The sequence below is a fragment of the Protopterus annectens genome, chromosome 3.part1, assembly GCF_019279795.1.
Source record: "Protopterus annectens isolate FY-2018-M chromosome 3.part1, PAN1.0, whole genome shotgun sequence".
Classification (NCBI taxonomy): domain Eukaryota; kingdom Metazoa; phylum Chordata; order Ceratodontiformes; family Protopteridae; genus Protopterus; species Protopterus annectens.
The window spans coordinates 1,797,007,962-1,797,030,021 of record NC_056732.1 but is presented as its reverse complement, the minus strand read 5'-3'; the positions used below and the strand labels follow the sequence as shown (position 1 = coordinate 1,797,030,021).

General features: G+C 36.4%; 1 protein-coding gene across 1 annotated transcript in view; it reads left to right on the top strand.

Moving 5' to 3' along the window:
* LOC122797871 (nuclear GTPase SLIP-GC-like) overlaps positions 1 to 22,060 on the top strand; it is a 1,420,327-nt gene that overhangs the window by 302,875 nt on the left and 1,095,392 nt on the right. The gene's annotated exons all lie outside the window — the stretch shown is intronic.

The window sequence follows — 22,060 nt, the reverse complement described above, 5'->3', positions numbered from 1 at the left end:
AAGATCCCTATGATCAGCCAACAAACTACTGGTCCAAACCCAAAAAGCTAATAATGCTGCTGGTGAGTCCCTGTTTGCCAATTTTGTTGGCAAAACCTGGAATTCATTGCCAAGTAATATAACCCTACAGTCATCCATAAATCTCTTCAAAAAGAAAACTCAAACGGTATTTCAAAGAGAACTGACTTTTGCCCATGTACCAACCCTGATTAAGTTATAAACTGAAAACATAATCTCTATATACCACAACATGTAACCACGTCACCAAGCTATGCAACCAATCTGATGTCTCTTGCATTTTAAAAGTGTCTGACCGAGTGAACTGTGAGTCCCTGTTAGGGAACATCACTAACCATTGTACATAGTCGCTTGTTTTATTCTTTCAAATGTTATCTATGTAAGTTTGTCAATTTGGAGCTTTTCTCCCCGGGCCTCCGCTGAAAATGGACATATATCCAGTTGGACAATCCCGGTAAACAAATGTAAAATAAAATAAAATAAATAATTAAAATTTGTCTTTTTGGCATTGCCTAAAAAGGCTCTAAGGATATGGGCAAGAGTTTAGCCAGTATCAGAAAGACCATCATTGGCAAAGCAGTGTGGTCTTTTGACCAAGTCCTCCTATGCTGACAGATATTGGATTCCCCTGGAGTGACAACAGAAACTAACCCAATTTTTAAAATGAATCACTTTATATTCATACTGTGGCATCATCCCTGGTGATGGTAGAATGCTGCTCAGTGCAAGGCTCATACTATCAGTGGAATATACTCTGAGAGATTCATTATGTCTCTTTTCATATAGTCCACCAAGGTACATCTCAGTTCATTTATACCCACATGGACTAAGACAAAATTATACTGGTACCCAGGGTGCAGTGACTTGAGTGCGTGCATGATATTGTGGATCGTGGCTCCGGATAGGCAACTAAACATTACCTTCTCCTTGTCTAACCTGGTAGGGTATATGTGTGACACACAATGAAATCCCCAATGACAAGAGTAGTAGATGAAGTATATGCTTGCCTTATAAGCTTTGCTCTTGTGGGACCATTGAGTGTGGGCTTATGTGAGATGTTTGTTTTTTCTTTTGGTGTGTGTTTAAATAATTGATGAGGGGCATCGTTGCCATTAGATGGCTTTGGAGATCTTTGAGATTGGGAAGGTTTCTTTTAAGCACCTCAGAATAACACAATGTGTGTGTGTGTGTGTGTGTGTGTGTGTGTGTGTGTGTGTGTGTGTGTGTGTGTGTGTGTGTGTGTGTGTGTGTGTGTGTGTGTGTCTGTGTGTGTGCAAGGTATGTAGTAAGGGTATTCCAAAGAAGCTCATTTGTTTTCAAGATTTTTGCCTCCAAGAAGGTTGTGCATTTACATCTCTTGCATACCATGTTATTTTCTTTAGTGATTAGCTGGTTGTCTGAGAATATGCAACAATTGCTACATTGCCTTAGTATGCCCAAATCTACCAAGCTGGCCACAGATACATTTGGAAATTGCATATCTATGTTGTTAGGACTGTAATTGTGGGGTTGTTTAAGATTAAGGATTAGGTTTAAAGAAGGGTCTCAGGGTAGTTCTGGGGTTAAGGGCAGGGTGTTATATAGTGCTAGGATATGGTAGTGCTATTTGATGCACAAGCTAACAGTTCTAAGCTCAATTCTATGCAATGCCACACTGTTTAACAGGTTTTGGACCTAACAGTAATTTTATAGGGAAATTTTACTCTCTGACTGTTTGCTACTATACAGGGCACTGCTAACAGCCGCTGCTCAGTGGGCATCTCTGTGCACATTTGCCTAATTTATAGTAGAGAAACAAAGCTTGGAAACTGACTCCTATGCTCTCTAGCCAATAAGCAACCACACTTTGAGGGTCCTGGTGTGCTTCCCAACTCAGGGAGACCATGTAAACACTTTTTGACACAAAATGGCTGATCCTGGAATTCCTGAATGTAAAAATGAGGAAGTGAGGACATGAGAGAGAATGTTGCTGGAGTTTAGAAAGCTCTGTGAGAGAAGTTATACAGAGAGAAGGAAATGGGGAATATGGAAAAGAGGACAGGCAGAGCCATAGCTGGCTTATCTGTTGCCCTGTGTTGGTCTCCAGTATAGTGATGCATCCTCCTCAACTTTTTAAGTGAAAAGCAAACCAATTGCAAAGCCCCCATCTCTTCCGCTGAAGAGTATATAAAAAATGATTTCAGCTTTTTATTGCAGCAATTGACTTAATACAAGACAGATCCACGGCTCCCTCCCCCAACTTTTCCACTGAAGATAAAAAAATAATAATAAATAAAACAAAAAAGGCTTCTAGTTTTTTTAATTTCTAGCAAGCAGACAGCAGCCTGTTACAGCTTTACACTCATGAAGCTCCTTTCTGTTCTAATATTCAGAAATGCAGTTACAGAAAGAATGCAGGAACACTTGCTGTTTGCACCCCCTTACATTTTGCCCAGCCTTGCTACACTTCTGAGGACAAGGAATGCTGGGAGTGTATAGAGTTACCTGAGTAAAGAGATTAAAAGAAGGACAGGAGAGAATAGAATGGGAATTTACAAAAGAGGAACTGAAAATGGTGTGAAGCAAACTTGCAAGTGGAAAATCACTGAGAGGGTGTGGGATCCCAATAGAGGTTTTGGCAACAGTAAAACAGCAGGTGATACAGACATGGAGAGAATTGTTTAATAAATCACTGAGTTGTTATTCACCTCCTGAATCATGGAAAGAGGTAGTTATCACAGTTATTTTAATGGAGGTGAAAGATGGTTTCCTTTCTTCTTCCTACAGACCTATATCTGTGCTTATTCAAGTTTTTTATGGCTGTAGTTTTCAATAGATTGGCAGTGATCCTGCAGAGAATTGCTCATGGTGATCAGTGTGGGATAGTGGGGGAGGAAGAGGACAGCAGACAATGCCATAAAGACATTAATGTTGTATGATGTGCAGATGACTCACAGATAGTTAGTGATCTTGTCGGTGGATGCAGAGAAAGCATCTGATTGCATGAGATGGGGATATGAGGTGATGAAAAGATGGGAATTTCTTGAGAGGGTCATGGAGGTTGTGAGGAAGGTATACATGGGAGCAAAGGCCTGGTTAATAGATGAAGATTATAGGATGAATTTAGTTTGGGGAAAGTTATGAGGCAGGAGTGTCCTCTGTCCCCTTATTCTTTGCCCTGTACCTGGAGCCCTTGGCTATTTGCCTGAGGAGGTCAGCTGTACAAAGATATACCTGAAGGGGAGGGCAAAATAAAAAGCTAGTATGTTTGCAGATGGTATTCTGGTTACATGGGTGAACCGAGGGGAGGGGCTGACAATATTATGGGACATATTGGAAAAGTTTGGAAGGCGGAAATGGTATAAAAGCAATAAAGAGAAGACACAAACTTTAGCAATAAATGTTAAGGGAGGGGAGAGGATGGAAGAAGAGGATAGGCAGATGTTCAACAAACACACTGCCATACTGGCATTCAGGTTGTAATGTCCCACTACCATCTCTGTCAGTCTCTCTGAGTTTCGGACTCCTCCCTCTGCATGTCTCGTGGATGTTAAGAACTAATCAGCTGTGAGAGCAGGACAGTCTTTCACAGCCACAGGCAGCAGCCCCTCAGTTTTTTCTAGTGCCACTGGAAGTGAAGGTTCCCCGAGAAGGCTAACTTCTTCTGGCTTTTTTTTGCTCTGGAGCTAAGATTAGGTACCCTTTGGGTTATTTTATTTCTCCCTCTGTCTTTTCTATCTCTGCTTATAGTAGATAGAATGTGTCTGTGCATGTGTGTGTGTGTGTGTGTGTGTGTGTGTGTGTGTGTGTGTGTGTGTGTGTGTGTGTGTGTGTGCGCATGTGAGTTTCTTTAAGAAGTTAAAAAAAGTGCATCTTTGCAGTACTTTATTTTCGGTTGTTACTGAAGGATTTTCCTGTCTGGGTTAAATTGAATTTCTAATTTCCCACTGGTTTAGTAAATGTTTTCTATATGTTTTATTATATTTTTTGAAAGGCTGTACAGTTTTTGCTATACTGTGGCTGTTTTCTATTAACTGTTTTCTTGCCTTGTGCTGCCATAATTGTGAGTAAAGCACAGTTGTTATTTTTGCTAATTTAAGGTATAATTTTGAATTCTTTGAAAGGAAAACTTGCTGTTTTTACAGTTTTTCATTACATTTTTGTGTAAAGAGTTGAATTAAGTTATTTAATGCAATATTAAATTAATTATTCATTTAAATCATGATTTTGGCTCCATTTTGTTTTCTGACACAATTTTTTCTAAGTTTCTCTTGAATTCTTTGTATTAAGATAATTTACACCATTTTTATAAATAAGCATCTGATATTAGCCATTCAATGCATTTTATTTGGTGGTTTTGATGAACTGTATTAGATAGTGCTTAGTGTAAGTACTGAATCACTGACTGTTTATTTGGTACAGTGATCTGCTTGTTTCTCTGTTTAAATAGTCCTTATGTTGCTATTTTAAGGGAGGATATAGGGGTGTTAGCCCTTTATTTACTGGGAGTGCAGTTTCACCAGTAGTGTTTACTGTCCTAGATAGTATTTTGTCCCCTGTCTAGATGAACTGTGAAACTTCAATACCTACCATCTACCTATCTGCACCTAAAACCCCCCAAAAATATGCCTCAGCCTATGGCTTGTGAGTACATCATAGTGCAGGCTATCTGACCACTCACCCCTTTTTATATCTCCAGATGCCCTGATGTGGTGTTGATACCACAACTGCTCATTGCCAGGGTCAATTAGTTTCCTTCTGGGGATTCTCTTTCTACTGTAGTGCATGCTAAGAATAGACAGGAAACCCACCATGTAGTTGATCAACAATATCTTCCATATTACTCACCTGAGGTGGTGCCAATGGCTTGGTCTGTTGCTCAAGCAGTTGATTCCTGGGTATGTTCCCCCATTAATATTAATGCCAGTATTTCTGCACTCATTTTATTATTGTTTGGATCCTGATTTTAAAGAAGATCCTGTAAGGGTTTGGACATGTCTAAACTGGATCAGTCAGTTTTCTCTGATGACGAGCAGGTACAGGAATCCAAGTAGACATTTTCTTTTTCCCAAATGCTGACTAGATTTAGGGATGTGTTTAATTGTGAGAAATCTTCTGCACCCCAGACTAGCAGGACCTATGATATTTTGGAGTATGAGGCTCCTATCTTTCAGCCCATCCCTCCTGTGATCCCAGCATTGGAGGAGGTTTCTATGAAAGGCTATAGTTCTCCTCTACTTATTGAGGTTCTCCCTTAAAAAATGTTTACAAAATTTAGTGTTTTCTCCACCTTGCTGGTTCATCAAGATTCTTTGTCTGTGGACATGACTTCTGTTTTTTCAGCTACCATTTCTAATAAAAAGTCAGTGTTTTCTATAGGTCTATGTTTATTTGTTGAACAGCACGTTCATAGAACAGCTGCTCATCAAACACTAAATGCTGAACCTAACTTTAATCGAAAGGCCAAATCATCATAAAACTATACATCAAATGATGATAGTTGGCCAACATCAAGGAAGCTAAATGGAGCAACAGAGCACTTGCGTACCGGTAACTTAGGTATAAGGAAACCTGCCCTTTCCCCACTGTAGTGCATTCTTGGCACAGCCCCACACATCCCCTACACTTATACATACCAACTCTGAAATCACACTACAGTAGGCAAAGGATAGGTTTCCTTATACCTAAGTTACTGGTAAGTGCACCATTTGGCTTTCTTGATGTCGGCCAACTCTCATCGTTTGATGTATAGTTTTATGATGATTTGGCCTTTCAATTAAAGTTAGGGTTGATGTTTAGTGTTCTACGAACAGCTGTTTGATGAATGTGCTGTTCAATGAATAAACATAGACCCATTTTCCAAAAATCCGGTCCCTCAAGATAAGTTAGACAAGTGGCTAGATTCCCAGAGAAAGAAGCTGGCAGTCCAGCACAGCAGGGTTTAAAATATTTAACTATCAGTGTTTTATGTAGAAATTTGTTTTGAGATGCATAAATCATTTACAAGAGTTTACTGCATTATTGCCGGTTGAGCAAAAGATTTATATCAAAGATATTGTTTCCAGTGTTTCTCAGGTGTCAAAGCATGTTTTAAAGAGTGTCTTAGAAGGGACTAATACTTTTTCTAGAAATGCAGTGCTGTCAGTGGTGATAAGGCGGTATGCTTGGTTGCATGGTCAAGATTTTTCTGATGACTTAAAAAATATCATTTTGAATGCTTCCATTGAGTCTGACTGTGCGTTTAGTACTGCAACTAATCAGCTTCTTAACCACTGGGATAACAGAGGTAACTTGATGCAGAGTGTGTCAAAAATGGTTCATATTCCTAAATTTTCCTTATGTAAACATGATAATTTGTGGTAGCCTGTTAAACAGAAGTCCTGGTCTAGAAAGACTCAAGGTTCCAAAAGGAAGCTGCAGGACGACAGCTTCATCAAGTCCAACAAGAGAGGCCCCTTTATCAAAAAGGACTCCCCCTACCAACTTAATGACTGTACAGAGATGAGGCATCCATCTGTTTCAAGTCTCCTTCTGTGTGCTACATCTCTCAAAATGTCTTAAACAAAGCATCTTAGCCATTAGTGGTTTCTGACAAATGGTTCCTCAACATTGTGGGCAAAGGTTACATGTGATGGGTTTATGTTAAGTCATCAAATTAAAATTTCAGTGAATAGCTAATAATTGAACTTTAAACATTTAACATTTACATTACTGAACATGCTTATCTTCAAAAATAAAATCATCAAATGGCCATAGTTGGCCAACATCATAAATGTCCTATGATGCTGTGCACCTTGTCAACCAAGTTGGGGGCTCCGCCCCCACAGCCCCAACTATTTATACCAACTCCATGATCACACTACAGTAGGGAATAGAGCACATTTATAAAAGGATTTGTTTAGCTTACCTTATGCATCGTGGTACTTCATGGTTGTTTGCCAACTGTTGCACTTCAATTAATTTATTTTCGAAGATAAGCATGTTCGCTAATTTAAACGTTCGATGTTTAATGTTTGATTATAAGCTGTTCACTGAAATTTTAATTTGATGACTGAACATACACCCACTTATGCCAGAGGAAAGACCATCTTCTTCTATGAAAGGAGCTTCCTTCTCATCTGCTGGACCAGTCTTTGTTATTCTCTTCTATTCTCCAACATATGCTAGATTCAAGGGTCATAGAACCATTGCCTTCTTCTAAGAGATTGGTGGTGGTGGTGGTGGGGTATTCGTGAATTTCATTTGTTCCCAAAAAAGAAAAAATATGGACTGTCCTTTCTGCATACCTGCATTCAGATTCCCAAGTTCAAAATGCTCACCCTGCAGGCAGTGCTTGCTTCCTCTTCTTCCAGACCACTGCTTCACATTGACCCTGGACTGGAAGGATACCTATCATCATATCCCCATTGCTCATCATTTCTAGAGGTTTATGAGATTTTCTGTCTGTGGGTCACACGTTTAGTTTTCTGTGTTATCCTTTGAGCAATACACTGTTCATTGAGTGTTACATAATGTCTTGTTCCAGTAGTGGCCCACTTTCAAACTTCAGGTATTCATATTTTTTCTTACTTTGATGACTTGCTGATCTATGCAGAGTCTGTGCCCAAGTGTTTGATTTCATTAGAGAAGGTTTCAGCCTTACTGTCTCTTTTAGAGTTCAAGTTGGACCTACTAAAGTCGTGCTTGACCCACTAACAAAGACTCATCTTTCTAAGGTGTCTTATCGACTCCAATGTAAGAATGGCTTTTTGCCAGAAGAGAAGTACCTATCTTACTAAACTATGTCACTGGAATTCTCAAAAAGGAATGTACCCCCCCCCCCCCGGCTTGAGAAATCCTAAAACGTCTTGGACTGATGGGGTACATGATTCTCATGATACTACTGGTTTATCTTCACATGAGAACATTTCAATGGTATGTTAGAAATTGTTGCACTCTGCACCTTCATTCCCTGGAAACCCAGTTGCCAGTGTTTCCTTTCATTAGAAGAGAGTTACAGTGGTGGAGAGAACAGGTGAGCATCAATTCAAGACTTCCGTTCTCCTCTCTGATTCCAGTGCAGTCTGTTCAGACAGATTTGCCCAACTTCACATGGAGAGCTGAGTCAATTAGGAAGCAAGTGCAAGCCATTTGGAACCCCAGAGATATATGGAAACACATCAGTTTCAAGGAGATGTTAGTGCTGATTCACCCTTTGAAGGTTTTCCATCACCTTTGAACTCCAGATCCCCTCCAGGTGATTATGGACAACACCACAGTTATGTGGTATCTCAACAAATGGGGGTATGAGATCTTACACTCTATGCCAGTGGATAATAATAGCCTGAGAGATGGCTTATCAGCATTCAGGCTTCTTACATCCCATCAGAGTAGAAGAATGTGGCAGACAGACTAAGCAGATCCTGGGCAGCCGTGTACAAGTGGAAGCTCAAAGCAATAGTGTTCCGGGATTTTGTCCAGATGTGGGGAATGCTTCAGGTAGATCTGTTTGCCTCATTTCACAACAGACAGCTAGAGAAATTCTGTTCCAGGCATCCTTGCAACCATGCTTGGAGGACATATGCATTTTTCTTCCCTTTGTTGGGAATGTTCCTTTTTGCATTTCCACCCTTTCCTTTGATTCAGAAGGTACCTCTCAAAGTTTAGAGAGAAATGCTAAAGATCATTGTGGTGGCACCATATTGGCCTAGGCAGTCTTGTTTTTCCCTTCTTACAGTACTGGCCAAGGGCAATTACCACAAACTCCCTCACACTCTGGACTTGCTAACACAGTTTCAGGGGTGACTGGTTCACCCCTATTTAGAGAAAATTCAGTTAACAGTCTGGATGATTCAGTTTTGACTCTGTTTAGGATTCTTTTTCATTAGGATGTGCAAAAGTTATTAACAGAGGCCAGAAAAAACTGCTATTAGAAATTCTTATGTTTATAAATGGAGAAGGTTTTCAAATTGGTGCCTAGATGAGGATGGAGGCTGTTGAGGTTAATGTCCCCCTGGTCTTGAAATATTTGTGTGAACTGCTTAAGGATGGCTTATCATATGTGTCTGCTAAGGTACATTCAGCAGCTATCTCTGCTTGTTTGCCTATAGATCCCCCCTCTTTCTTCTTCTCTTTTGTTAAAACAGTTTATGAATGGAGTGTTGTACAGGAGATCCTCTTGCAAGCAAATTCCGCCTTCATAGGATCTGAATTATGTTCTAGAAAAATTGACTTTGCCACCTTTCAAACCAATGGCTAACACTGATCTTAAGCTCTTGTCATGGAAAACTGTTTTGCTTATTGCTCTGACATCTGCAAGAAGATTTTTAGAGCTGCAAGTTCTCATGGAGGGACACCCGTATCTTGTATTTTTTCACAAGGATAGGGTTGTGTTGCACACTTATCCTTCTTTCATGTCAAAAGTGGTTTCATTGTTTATGCTTAATCAGTCCATCAATCTTCCTTTGTTCTTTCCAGAACCTAAGAATTGGGAAGAGAGGATTCTTCATAGTTTGGGTGTGCATCAGCAGCTCAGGTACTACCTTGATACAACTAAGCCCTTTAGGAAGACCAAAAGGCTTTTCTTTTTTACTATTGGGCAAAGAATGGTCAAACTATCAGTAAGCAAACCACTGCATTTTGGTTGTCCTCTGGTATTATTTTTCGTTTCCATGTAACATTTTGTAAAATCCTCAAAATATTTCTCAGATCTTATCAATTAATTCATCTGCATTCATGTTTCTCAGCCTAATGGCCAATGATCTTTGCAATGTGGGACATATATCTCAACCTTACAGCCATTTATCTTTGTGATGGTGTAGAGTTCTCAAGATACTGTAATTGCAAACTGACTTTCATAAAATCCTCCTTTATGTTTTCTCTCTCTCTCTTCTAGTCTCCTTAAACATTTGATCCTATTTTTTGATAGATCCTTACCTCTTCCTCCTGCAGCTCAGTTAACAAGCTGACCATTTCTTCCATCCATAGTATCCAGTCTTTCCAAATTCTCCTCACATATTCTTTTTGGTTGCTTATTATATCATATCACTGATAATTTTTCTCCATGTCCCAGTTGTCCAGTAAAATTCTGACATTATTATTTGCTCTCCCCTTCCTGGAAGACCATTGATCTTCCTCTCAACTTTGAAATTATTTGGACCTTGAAGAGAGAGAGAATTAAACCTCTAGATCCTAACCACATCAACTTCCTCTGTCAGGATAATCATTTAGTAATACAATGTCAGCTGTGACTATTGCAAACATTTATAACTCAGTCATTACATGTTTATGTTGATCTGAACTAGGGCTTTGTCATTTCCTGAAAAGCTTTTATAAACCAGAGAAAAAAGTAAACTTATACCCATTTGTATACTTAATCTCAGCTATGTTTGCCAATCTAAATGATTTTACAATACCTCTGCAAAATGCAGCATTCTGTGACACTCCTATTATTTCATTGCCTCCCTGAATCTCATCTCCCAAATAGACCATGTCTGACACTCCTTTATGAAAGTGCCAAAACATTCTGCATAATTTTCCTGAACTCTGCTATATTGTTCCTGGTGAGATATGCATACTGAAAAATGTTAATGTGCAGCCACCACCTAAACGTCACCACAACAAATCTCCCTGCAGCATTTGCTTTATTGTCTATTTCTCTTAAACGAGCCCTCCTGTTTCATAGTATAGTCATACCCCTACCCAAGTCAGAGAAGTATGAATTACTAAAGCCCATTTACTCCAACCTATGTTCCTGAGAACTAAAATGCATTTCATGCAGGAACATGGACAGATAATCTAGAATAATCCAACACATGAGCCTTTTTGACTAGACTATTAAATCCATTCACATTCCAAAATACTGTTCACATAGTCTTAGTAATTCTGGGTGTCATCACAGGTTCTCTCATACTTCATTATTCTAAGCATCTCCTGATACAGTCTCAAATCACTACCATCACAGGCAGTGACATAGTCCCTGATCAACTCACTGTTTTTTTTTTCAGCATCCATGCTAATCTACATATAGCTATTGTTCTTTATTATATTGGTTGTAGGCTAAGGCTCACAGAGACTGATATAGAAATACTTCAACAGACGGTCTTAAAGAATATTGTAGGTCTTACATAATACCTTTCCAGTCCATTCTTAACTAGGGATGCGGTATTTATTCAGAGTGCATCAGTGGATGAGGTATTTATTCAGAGTGCATCACTGATCATGAGGCTTGCCTTAGGGGAAAAGCATGCCATAAGGGAAGAAGAAAGGCTTAGCTCAGTAAGAAAGAAACTAGATGATTTTTTTATAATATAGCTATAATTTTATCCTACCACTAGAGACTCAACAAGACTCTGTGATTTTATTGAAATGTATTATTTCCATAGGACTTATGGCTTGCATTAGGGGAACAGCGTGCCATAAGGGAAGAAGTATGTCTTAGCTCAGTAAGAAAGGAACTAGACGATTTTTTATAGCATTAAGTATAAATTTATCTCGCCATTAGAGAATCAGCAAAACATTGTGGTTTTATTTATATTTTATATTATTCCCATAATTGCGTGTTGGTGAAAAATTCTGAAAACTTTAGTATTACTTCTGCATTTTAATTTTCTGAATTTTGCCTTTCACATGCATTTTTACTATCATTTTGTACATGTTTATTAAGTTATCACTCAAGACATAGGCATAATATATTAATACAAAAGAAAACTAGCATTATTATTATTTTCATTCATTCCAATATTGCATAAATTGCTCATTTCTAGCCTTGTCTTAAACCTCACTCCTGCTCCTTAACTTTATTCTATGTGTAAAGTTCCCATAAATTCAATTTATTTATTTGTAATTTGCTCCTTTCCTTTTCTAATTATACCACCCTCATTCATTTTCTCTCTTTTACAATAGTCAGTACTTCATTTGCAGCTGTTTTAGATTTTAATTTGTATCTTCTAGTAACTGATTCTTTTGTTAGCCAATAGCATTAAACTTTTTAAGTCCTTATGTCTATGACGGGGTGCCTAGAGAGGAGCTGTAGTATTGTATGAGGAAGTCGGGATTGGCAGAGAAGCATGTAAGAGTGGTACAGGATATGTACGAGGGTAGTGTGACAGAGGTGAGATCTGCAGTGGGAGTGACAGATGCATTTAAGGTGGAGGTGGGATTACATCAAGGATCAGCTCTGAGCACTTTCTTATTTGCACTGGTGATGGACAGGTTGCCAGATGAGATCAGATAGGAGTCCCAGTGGACTATGATGTTTGCAGATGACATTGTGATTTCTAGTGAGTGTAGGGAACAGGTAGAGGGAACCTTGGAGAGGTGGAGATATGCTCTAGAGAGGAGATAAATGAAGTTCAGCAGGACTATGAATATGTGTGTGTGAATGAGAGGGAGGGCAGAGGAATGGTGAGGATGCAAGGAGTAGAGCTGGTGAAGGTGGATGAGTTTAAATACTTTGGGTCAACAGCTCAGAATAATGGCGAGTGTGGAAAAGAGGTGAAAAAGAGAGTGCATGCAGGATGGAGTCGGTGGAAAAGTGTGTCAGGACTGATTTTTGATAGATGAGTACCAGTAAGAGTGAAAGGGAAGGTCTACAAGAGGGTATTGAGACCAGCTATGTTGTATGGGTTGGAGATGATGGCACTGACAAAAAGACAAAAGTCAGAGCTGGATGTGGCAGAGTTAAAGATGGTACGATTTTCATTGGACGTGATGAGGGTGGACAGGATTAGAAATGAGTTCAGGATGGACAGTTTGTAGACACAGCCAGAAAGGTGAGATTGTGTTGATTTGGATACAGTATGTACAGAGGAGTGATGCTGGGTATATTAGGAGAAGGATGCTAACAATGGAGCTGCCAGGTAAGAGGAAATGAGGAAGGTTTAAGATAAGGTTTATGGATGTGGTGAGAGAGGACATACAGGTGGTTGATGTGACAGAGCAATATGCAGAGCACAGGAAGAAATGGAAACAGATGATCCACTGTGGCAATCTGTAATGGAAACAGCCAAAAGAAAAAAGAAGATATCTAGGCAACTGAAATTCTTTTTTCCAGCACAAAAGAATAATTTCCTTGGTTACAATTTGCTCCCCCAGCATATCTGGCAGAGTAGTCTCCAGAGAATTTTTTAAAAAAATCTGTCAACTTGTTATACTCCCAGAAAACAAGTTCACAGTTACTTCTCTCTTACCAATCATACCTGCAGCATTTGCTGTCTACTTGAGTAAAAAAAAATCTGAAGTCTGCTTGTGGTATAAAAATACTTTTGCAAACACTTCCAAGCAAAATCATAAACCTCATAAACTTTTTCCTTTGTAAATTGCCTTTCCAGTCTCTCTTCCTAATCTTTTATAATCTCCTGTAACTGATTCTTATATGTTATTGGGCAATATTTAATATGTCCTTCTAATTATTCCTTTTTAAAAACAGCTTTTCTTCTAAACTCTATTTAAAACTCTACTAGAGCTGGTCTTTCACTTGCAACTCCCCATCTCTTTCTCTTTGCCTACTCTGATATCAGACCCTGGTAGGGAAGCCAGTCTCGAACCTGCAGAGCAAACATCTGCTTGGTTGCATCCCACTGTATTAACTTTCCTTCTCTAGTTGTTTGCTTCTAAAACTTTAGTTCCTTTGTCAGTTTGTATCAGTGAATCCTAAGCCACTATTGCAAAATCTTCTTTCTCTATTCCAGTGTTGATTTAGTTCTTAGAATACTTTCTTCTGTTTTATGAATATAACATTCTGTATGGTTGTTCTTATTCTCTTCAAGGGTCTACATCCAAAAACCTACTCTCTCCTTATTTCTTGAACTCCCCCTCCTGTTTCACCATCATTCCTTTTTACTTTGACTTATAATCATCTGATTTTGCTTTACATATGAGCCTTTAACTGAGTAGCGCTAAAATATCCATTCAGTTTGGGTGATCCTAAACCACCTTGTATTGGAAGGAGCAACGAATCCCACATAACTCTTGCCCACTTCCCCTCCTAAATAAATTCCATCAACTCTATATTATTATCAACAACTTCTCTTCCAGTTGATAAAAATATTCCAGACTGATATATAAAACTAAATGGACTAAAACAGTTTCAGTGTTTGCATAGTACTATCTAAAACATAATCAACAGCTTCCAGTTTGTTACTTTTTATATTATTTTTCTTTATTACATTGCCACACATCCTTGGCTGTCATAATCGAATCTTTTTTAATCCATGCATCTAAATACATCATCTTATCATGTCCCCATAAACATGGGTATTGATGAACCAGTTCTTGTGTGGGTACATAGTTTACTGCTGTAGCCTTTATTTTATCTTCCTTAATTTTATATCCTCAAAAATTTAAAAGTGTCTGAAAATGTTCCATAACACTGAAATGTCTGTTTCTAGATTCATTAAGTATAAAGTAATGTAATACACAAATAAAGCTAAATGTTCTTGATTACCATACCAGTTATACCATAGCATTTGTAAATACCTTATTTTCTTTGTCACTGGCTCTAAATATAAAGAAAACAACAAAGGGTAAAGAGGACACCCTTGCCTAGTTCCTTGGTTCAAAAGCAGCTTGGCAGAGAGGAACCTTCAAACTTTATTTCTTGTCTCTGATCTTTTATTAATTTTTTTCTAATTGACCCTATTATGTATTCAATAAAGAAATGTAAATGTTTCTATTGTCCTACTCATAAACTCCCAGCTGACTCTATTAAATATTTTATGTGGATCAAGACCCACCATAAATAGTAGCATTTCTGTACATCTTATTTTCTCTGCATCCTCTTTGTTCTAGTAATGTTGTCTAATGTTTGTCTCCCCTCCACAAACCTGCAACAATTTTGCCATTCTCATAGCTAATATAGACATAAACAATTTATAATTATAGTTTAAAATAGAAATGGATCTATGTAAAGCTAAGTATGAAGGGTCTTAACCATCTTTAGGGAATACAGCCACAACAGGTTTCTTCTAAGCTGCCTATGCTTCCTTGGCTTTAATATACTATTTGACCAACCCTTCCAGATGTAAATCACTTTTTCTCATAACTTCTAAACTTCAGGAAGAATACTGCTTATTTCTGGAGGCTACCCTGTTGATTTATTATATATCACCATTTTATTGAATCTTTTCCTATCTTAACTGTTAATTGCTGAGCTCTCTAATTCTTCTCAGGATCTCTGGTTATTATTTTCCTTTTTTTCTTTTTTATTGTGATAGGCTGCCAAGTTTAGCAGCAGCCCTTTCTTCTTTCTGTTGCCTAATGAAAAATTATATTGTCCTTTTGTTGGTTTTTTGTTGTTACTTGCATTTGCACACATGCATACCACAGTATTTAGTTACTTACTGTGACCAACTACTTAGTTTTGGTATTGTACTGAGTACAATGAATACACAGAGACCAACTGTTTCAGTTAGCAACTTTACTGTTTAGAATTGTACCTTTAGTTCTACAATATGCAAAATAATGCTTTCAGCTCTCTATGGCAAATTCCCAAAACTTATTTTTATACACTCATATTTATACAGAGTCTGATGTTTTTTTTCCCAAAGTCTGGTGTATAACAGTCTTTCTTTGTTTTTTCTAATTTATGATTGTCATTGGTCCTTCGTAGCAGGGTCCTTGAAAACTCTGAGTTGAAATAAAACTAAATTGTGAACTATTCTATTAAAGAAATTGAAGTATTATGGTTGCTAGGAAGACTACTATTTTATTCATTTCCAGCAGTTTCAGATTTTATTTTTCACTGAGCTGCTTGCCATTGTACTTTTAAACATTACATTCCTCTCAGTAAAGAATGATCAGAACTCTTATGATTAATTGCTTGCACCTGCAGATAGCTTGTTTCCAAAGGAAAAAAATCCAGAAATTACTCAGACCTCTCAAGATTAATTGCCTGTACCAGCCAACAGCTTGTCTCCAAATCAAAACAGTCAGCACCAAGAAAAAATGCTAACAACTTTGCAAGTGCATGAAATAATTCTGGTAAATTTCACTTGGAGCAAATTGTATAGATGTCTTCTAGCAAAATGTCTTCACCTAGAGTCTTCTTGTTTTTCACTTAGAGCATTTGTTAAAGAAAAAAGCTAATAACTTTCCAGATGCAAGAAACTCACCATTGCCCATGTCTTTCATCCTTTTTCTTATATTCTAAGCTCAAAAAAAAAATAAATAAATAAATATATATATATATATATATATATATATATATATATATATATATATAAATATCTGGGTTCCGTTTAGAATTTCAAAGCTCAAAACTTCAAATTTCATATGATTGAAGATCATATGTTTGAAGTTTCAAAACTTTGAAATCCTGAACGGAGATCGGCATACAGTGCGGACGGGGAGATTTCCCTTGTCCTTGATGTAGTGCGATCTTGGAGTTGGTATATTTAAATTGCGGGGGGGTGGGGGTACAGCCTCCACATGGGGGGTGCAGAGGGGCTTGCCCCCTGCATACACATGTTTTACTGTGTTGGGTGGTGTTTCGGGGGGTTCACAATTTTGGGATTCCAAGATCTCAAGATTCTAAACTTGGTGTTCTGAAATTCCAGATTTTGGGGTTTTGAAATTTCATAGGGAATCCATATATATATATATATATATATATATATATATATATATATATATATATGTCTATATGGATCTACCTGACATGGTCGACAGTTCATATAATCGACACTCATTTGGTCGACAGTTCATTTGGTCGACAAGCAGATTTGCCCCCTTCCCCAATGTTGTGCAACCCTGGAGATGATATATATAGTTAGGGGGAGTGTGGGGGGCACAGCCCCCCACATTGGGGTGGGGGGGATGAAGCCCCTCATCTAAAATGCTTGTCGATCAAATAAACTGTCGACCAAATAAACTGTCGACCATATGAACTGTCGACCATGCCCGGTAGATCCGTCCATATATATATATATATATATATATATATATATATATATATATATATATATATATATATATATATATATATATATATGTATATATATATATATATAAATATATATATATATATACATGTATATATATATATATATATATATATATATATATATATATGTATGTATATATATATATATATATATATATATATATATATACGTATATGTATATAGATATATATATATATATATATATATATATATATATATATATATATATATATATATATATATAAATGTATGTAAAAGTTTTCCTTTTAACAAAATGTTTTTACTGTTTTATTTTACAGACTTTTTCAGAACATGCAAATCCATAAACTTCACTCATTTAAATGCTAGTAAAAACCCACCTCTTTAAATTTTATAACTAGTCAAATCATTTAATTCCATTTAGTTCTGAAAGACATTTGATATTCAAACTTTCATTCAGATCTGGGAAGTTAGCATATAACTTAATTTGCCACACCAGCTTCATATATTCTAAAAGGGAATCCACATCTCCCCCTTGTGATGTTTCTTTAACTGATTCTAAAACACTGAAAACAAATTTCTTTAAGGCTTTTGCAAGACATGATATGTTTAAACAGATTCCCTTCAGAAGCTCAACATTTCAAAACTTCAAACTTCAAATAACTGAGACCAGAAGATCAAAGTTTTGAACATTCCAAATGGAGATTGCTGTACAGCTTGGAACAGTATAGGTACCATTTTCTTCACTGTATTGCAATCCCAGAGTTGGTATATTTATTTAGCAGGGGGTGTGTGGGGTGCAGGGGGAGTGTCCCCCTGCAAAAATGTCAACATTTTTTTTTTGCTTTTATTTTTTTTTTTTTAGTTTTCAAAGTTTCAAAACTGTGATCTTCTGGTCTCGGCCTTTTGAAGTTCAAAGTTTTGAAACTTCTAGCTTTAGAGGTAGAGCTGTTTAAACATTATTAGGCACTTTATTCTTAATGGCATTCAGAAGTTCACTTATTCTTAGTCTTAATTTCCTGTTAGTTTTCTGTACATTGAATACATTGCAAGTGTAACATAAAGCCAGGTAAACAACTCTTTCCAAATTACATGTATAATATCACTCTAGTAATACCATTTTATACAATATTCATAATATTATTTATAAATCTGCACTTGTGGCAGCCATTATAAGAATATGTACCTTGAATGTTGTTGTTTTACCTTTTTTCATAAATCTCCTTAATATTTCCACTTTTCCTATCAGAAAACATAGGACAGATGCCTATCACCTTACTCAGTTCTGGGTCACCTAATATGATATTTCAATTTATTTTTATTACTTCTTTCAAGGAGTAGCAATGAGCACTGTACTGTAATATTTTCCTCTATTAAATATAGCAATGTCTGTGCTCCTACAATTGGGCCATAACTTTGTTGTATTTGTAATCTAATTTTGTCAATATTTTTCTTATGTAGTCAAATAATTTCTCCAGTTTTTACCATTTCCTGTAGAAAAACATCATCACTAATTAACTTGGATGCTCTTATTGCTAGTCCTCTGATTACCCCTTTTTTTCAAAAATCTTTGGTGCGCACTTTCACTATGTAAATACATATTTGTGAACATCAAAGTTACATAGGTATGTATTTATTAATTATTTTGGTGTGGAACATCCCCAAGTAAGATATGTTAGCATCCCTAAAATACATGAACATAGATTTGATTCCCCTTTTAGAGCCATTGTATCATCCAGAGCTTTTAAAACAACATTTATGTGTGTATTTTTAGATGAAGTTTTTAAAAATAAGTTTTTAATATTCCATATTTTTTAAATATAGTGGATAGTTTTTAAGTATGTTGAAGGGGAAAGTGGAGAAAAAAATTCTTTTTCCCTAGCAACTGTAGATGTAGTTGCTTTTGATAGTTCTATTCCACTACAGCAAGGCATAGAGATGGTAAGACAGTACCTGAATACATTTTTTTTCTAATTTCACTACTAGAGATATAGAAGTATTTTGTTCCTTGGTAAGTTTCATTTTGGAGCATAGTTATTTACTGTTCCAAAACAGATTAATTTGACAGGTAAAAGGTGCAGACATGGGTCAAATATTACCCCGCTTAAGCTAATTTAACGGTGGTACAATTGGAAAGGGAAGTAGTTGTTATTAATAGTAGAATTAAGGAGCACATACTGTTTTTACAATGTTTTATAGATTATATTTTTGTGGTGTGGGAGGCAAAAGGAGAAGAAATGTTTGTTTAGTTTGTTGATTATCTGAACCATCCTAATGACTTTTTGAAATGTACATTGAAAGAGTCTAAAAGCAGTTTAATTTTTTAGATGTATTTTTATAGGTTATTAGATATGGGACGTGGTATACTCAAGCATTTATGGGAAGTCAGAGTTCACAGATATGTGATTAAATAGGGAAAATGCTCATCCAAGATTTTTGAAAAAGTGTAATTAAAGGAGACTCAATAAGAGCATATATGTTAAATAGTGATGATGAAGTTTTTTCTGCAAGAAATGGTAAAACTGGAGAAATCATTTAGTGAGAGGATTTATGAATTGAACACTATAAGAAAAAAATAACTGACAAAATGAAACAGAAAAGACAAGAAAGTTTTGATCCAGTTTTAAGGATAGAGAATAAAGAAGATCAAGACATTGATAGATTTAATAAATGTAAAGATTACAGTTTGGATTGTAGATAACTTAAAACTGAGTCAGGTGAAAGGCATCTAACAGTAAGAGTAATGTATTAAATGGTATGACTAGAGTGTTTTAACCAGAGGGATGTTACACGTGTACTTTACTTTGGAAAGAGTTGTTTACCTAGCTTTATATGATACTTTCAATACATTCTATATAAGGAACACTAACAGGAAATTAAAAGTAAGAATAAATGAACATTTGAATGCCATTAAGACTTAAGTGTGTGCTTATGCTTTGAGTAAACACGCCATCTCTAAAGGTTTTAATAATTTTATTTAAATCATTTTGGAATCTGTCAAAGAAGCATTACAAGGGGAGATTTGGATACCCTTTTAGAGTATAGGGTATTCATTGGTATAGCAAATTAAGCTATGTGCTAACTCTCCCCAAGATTTGAATGAAAGCTTGAATATCAATGTCTTTTAAAATCAAATGGAATGAATTGATTGGTGGTGAATTTTAAGGAGGCTACTTCTTATTTGTATTTAAATTATCAAAAGTTGTGGATTTGTAGGTTCTGAAGTAGTCTGTAAAATAAGAGACAAAAGTGTTTAACATTTACAAGGAGAAGACATATCTATTTTTGTTTTTTTCTTGTTTGTGTGTGTTTGTTTTTTCAGTTTTATTTTTAACATACAAGATTCATTTTCAGTCATTTTTTTTATTTTCAAGCCTACGTACTTAAAAATGTCTATAACTTAAGCCAAGAAAATTAATCTAGTCATGTACCCCTGTAAAACCAAGAAAAATTATTATCTTAATTCTATATATAATATGATCAGCTCACTTTTACTCCCTATCCCCAACAAAGCTGCTTAGGATCACAACATTATATTAATTTTTGCTTGCTGCTGCTGTCCAGTCATTCTTATCTTCTTACAGTGTAAAGCTTGTATATCTTACAAGTAATAAACAGTACTTGCTTGTTTTAATATGTTTACCATATACAGTAGCCACTGATAAGACTTCCCTGTGTCACATTTAAAATACTACTGAGTGCGCACTGTACAAAACTGATTTACAATCTAACATACAATGTGTAGCATTTATTTTTATACAAATATCAATAAGAGCAATAACTGCTTTTCTTACAGTGTCTTAAGCATTATTGACATAAAATAGAGTATTTGCTTTACAGTTCATCCACAAGTTTAAAGAAAGCAGCAAAATTCCAGTCATTTTCAGCCACTTCTTGCAAAGACATATTTCATGTTTATTCCTGTATCCAATATGATCGATGCTTTATATTCTCCCATTTATTCACTAATTTCAAGGATGCTTGTCTTCTGCTTTATCATCTCTATCTCCCAATATCAGTCTCTGTTCATGCTCAAGGTACGCCTGATTCTGCTAGTCAACTCCTATGCTTTTTGTTGTTTCTCAAGAACTGTCCTTTGGAACAATGAAAAGGTTTTTACTGGCAACATCTCTCCTTGAGCTTTTTTTTGTAAGAATGTGAAGCACAGTTCACTTCTCGATGGCTCACTCTTTGCTAGATAAACTTTGTATGTCTTCCTTAGCCTGTTCTGCACCAAAAGAAAGTCTTTTATCCTCCAGGGAAAAATATTCTGAAGTTAGCTGGATATAGCAGCTTGACTATCATATGTGCCTCTGAACATTGCTTGATTGCTGAGATACATTTGTTTCTCTTCTGCCTTGTATACAGTGAATAACCATTTTCCACAGATGTACCATTGTTTTCAGTTAATACTTCTCCTTTCTGAGACAGTTTTGCTGGGAACAACTCCTTTTCCTTCTACTGGTACAATTTCAGCTGCTTTTCCATGGCAGGGTTTGGAATACAAACATTATGTGCCCTTTTCAGTTAACACATCCTGCTGTGGAACACCAGCCTAGTTGCTTATTTGTTTGTTTATAAAGTTAATACAATCTGTTCTTTCTAGTTTCTCTGACATAGCAGAAGTTCTCAAGGTTTTCTCTGTGCCCTCTTGTCTTCTACTAATACTATTTGTTGAAACATCTCTTCCTAAAAAATCCCACACTCAGCCATTCCCATTTCCATTGGAATCTTCAGTTTTTGCAGTTTCATCAATTCATCTGAGTAGCTATTTAAGGCTTCTTTTATTTTTGTCATTGTTTTGGTATTTTAATGCATTTGATTTTTATTTTCCTCTTAATTACTGGAAGCCAACTCCTGCACCAAAGCTGAAGTTTGAACTATTTTTGCTGAACAGCTAGAGAATTCTTCCCAAGCAGAGTTTTTCTTTTCTCCTTTTTTGACTGATTTTCTTTTCAGTTCCCCAAATTTCTTTTTTACTGGTATCCAGGCAGTGTAAATAGTCAATGACTGAATTTTAGCCTGACTGACAGTTTTACTGGCCATTTTGTGCGTCTATATCACATCATTGGATACATGGATATCGAATGCTGATGTGAATGAATATTCATGTAATCGAAAATGGTATTGTGGGGGTTTAAACCCCCCACACCCCCCTCTAA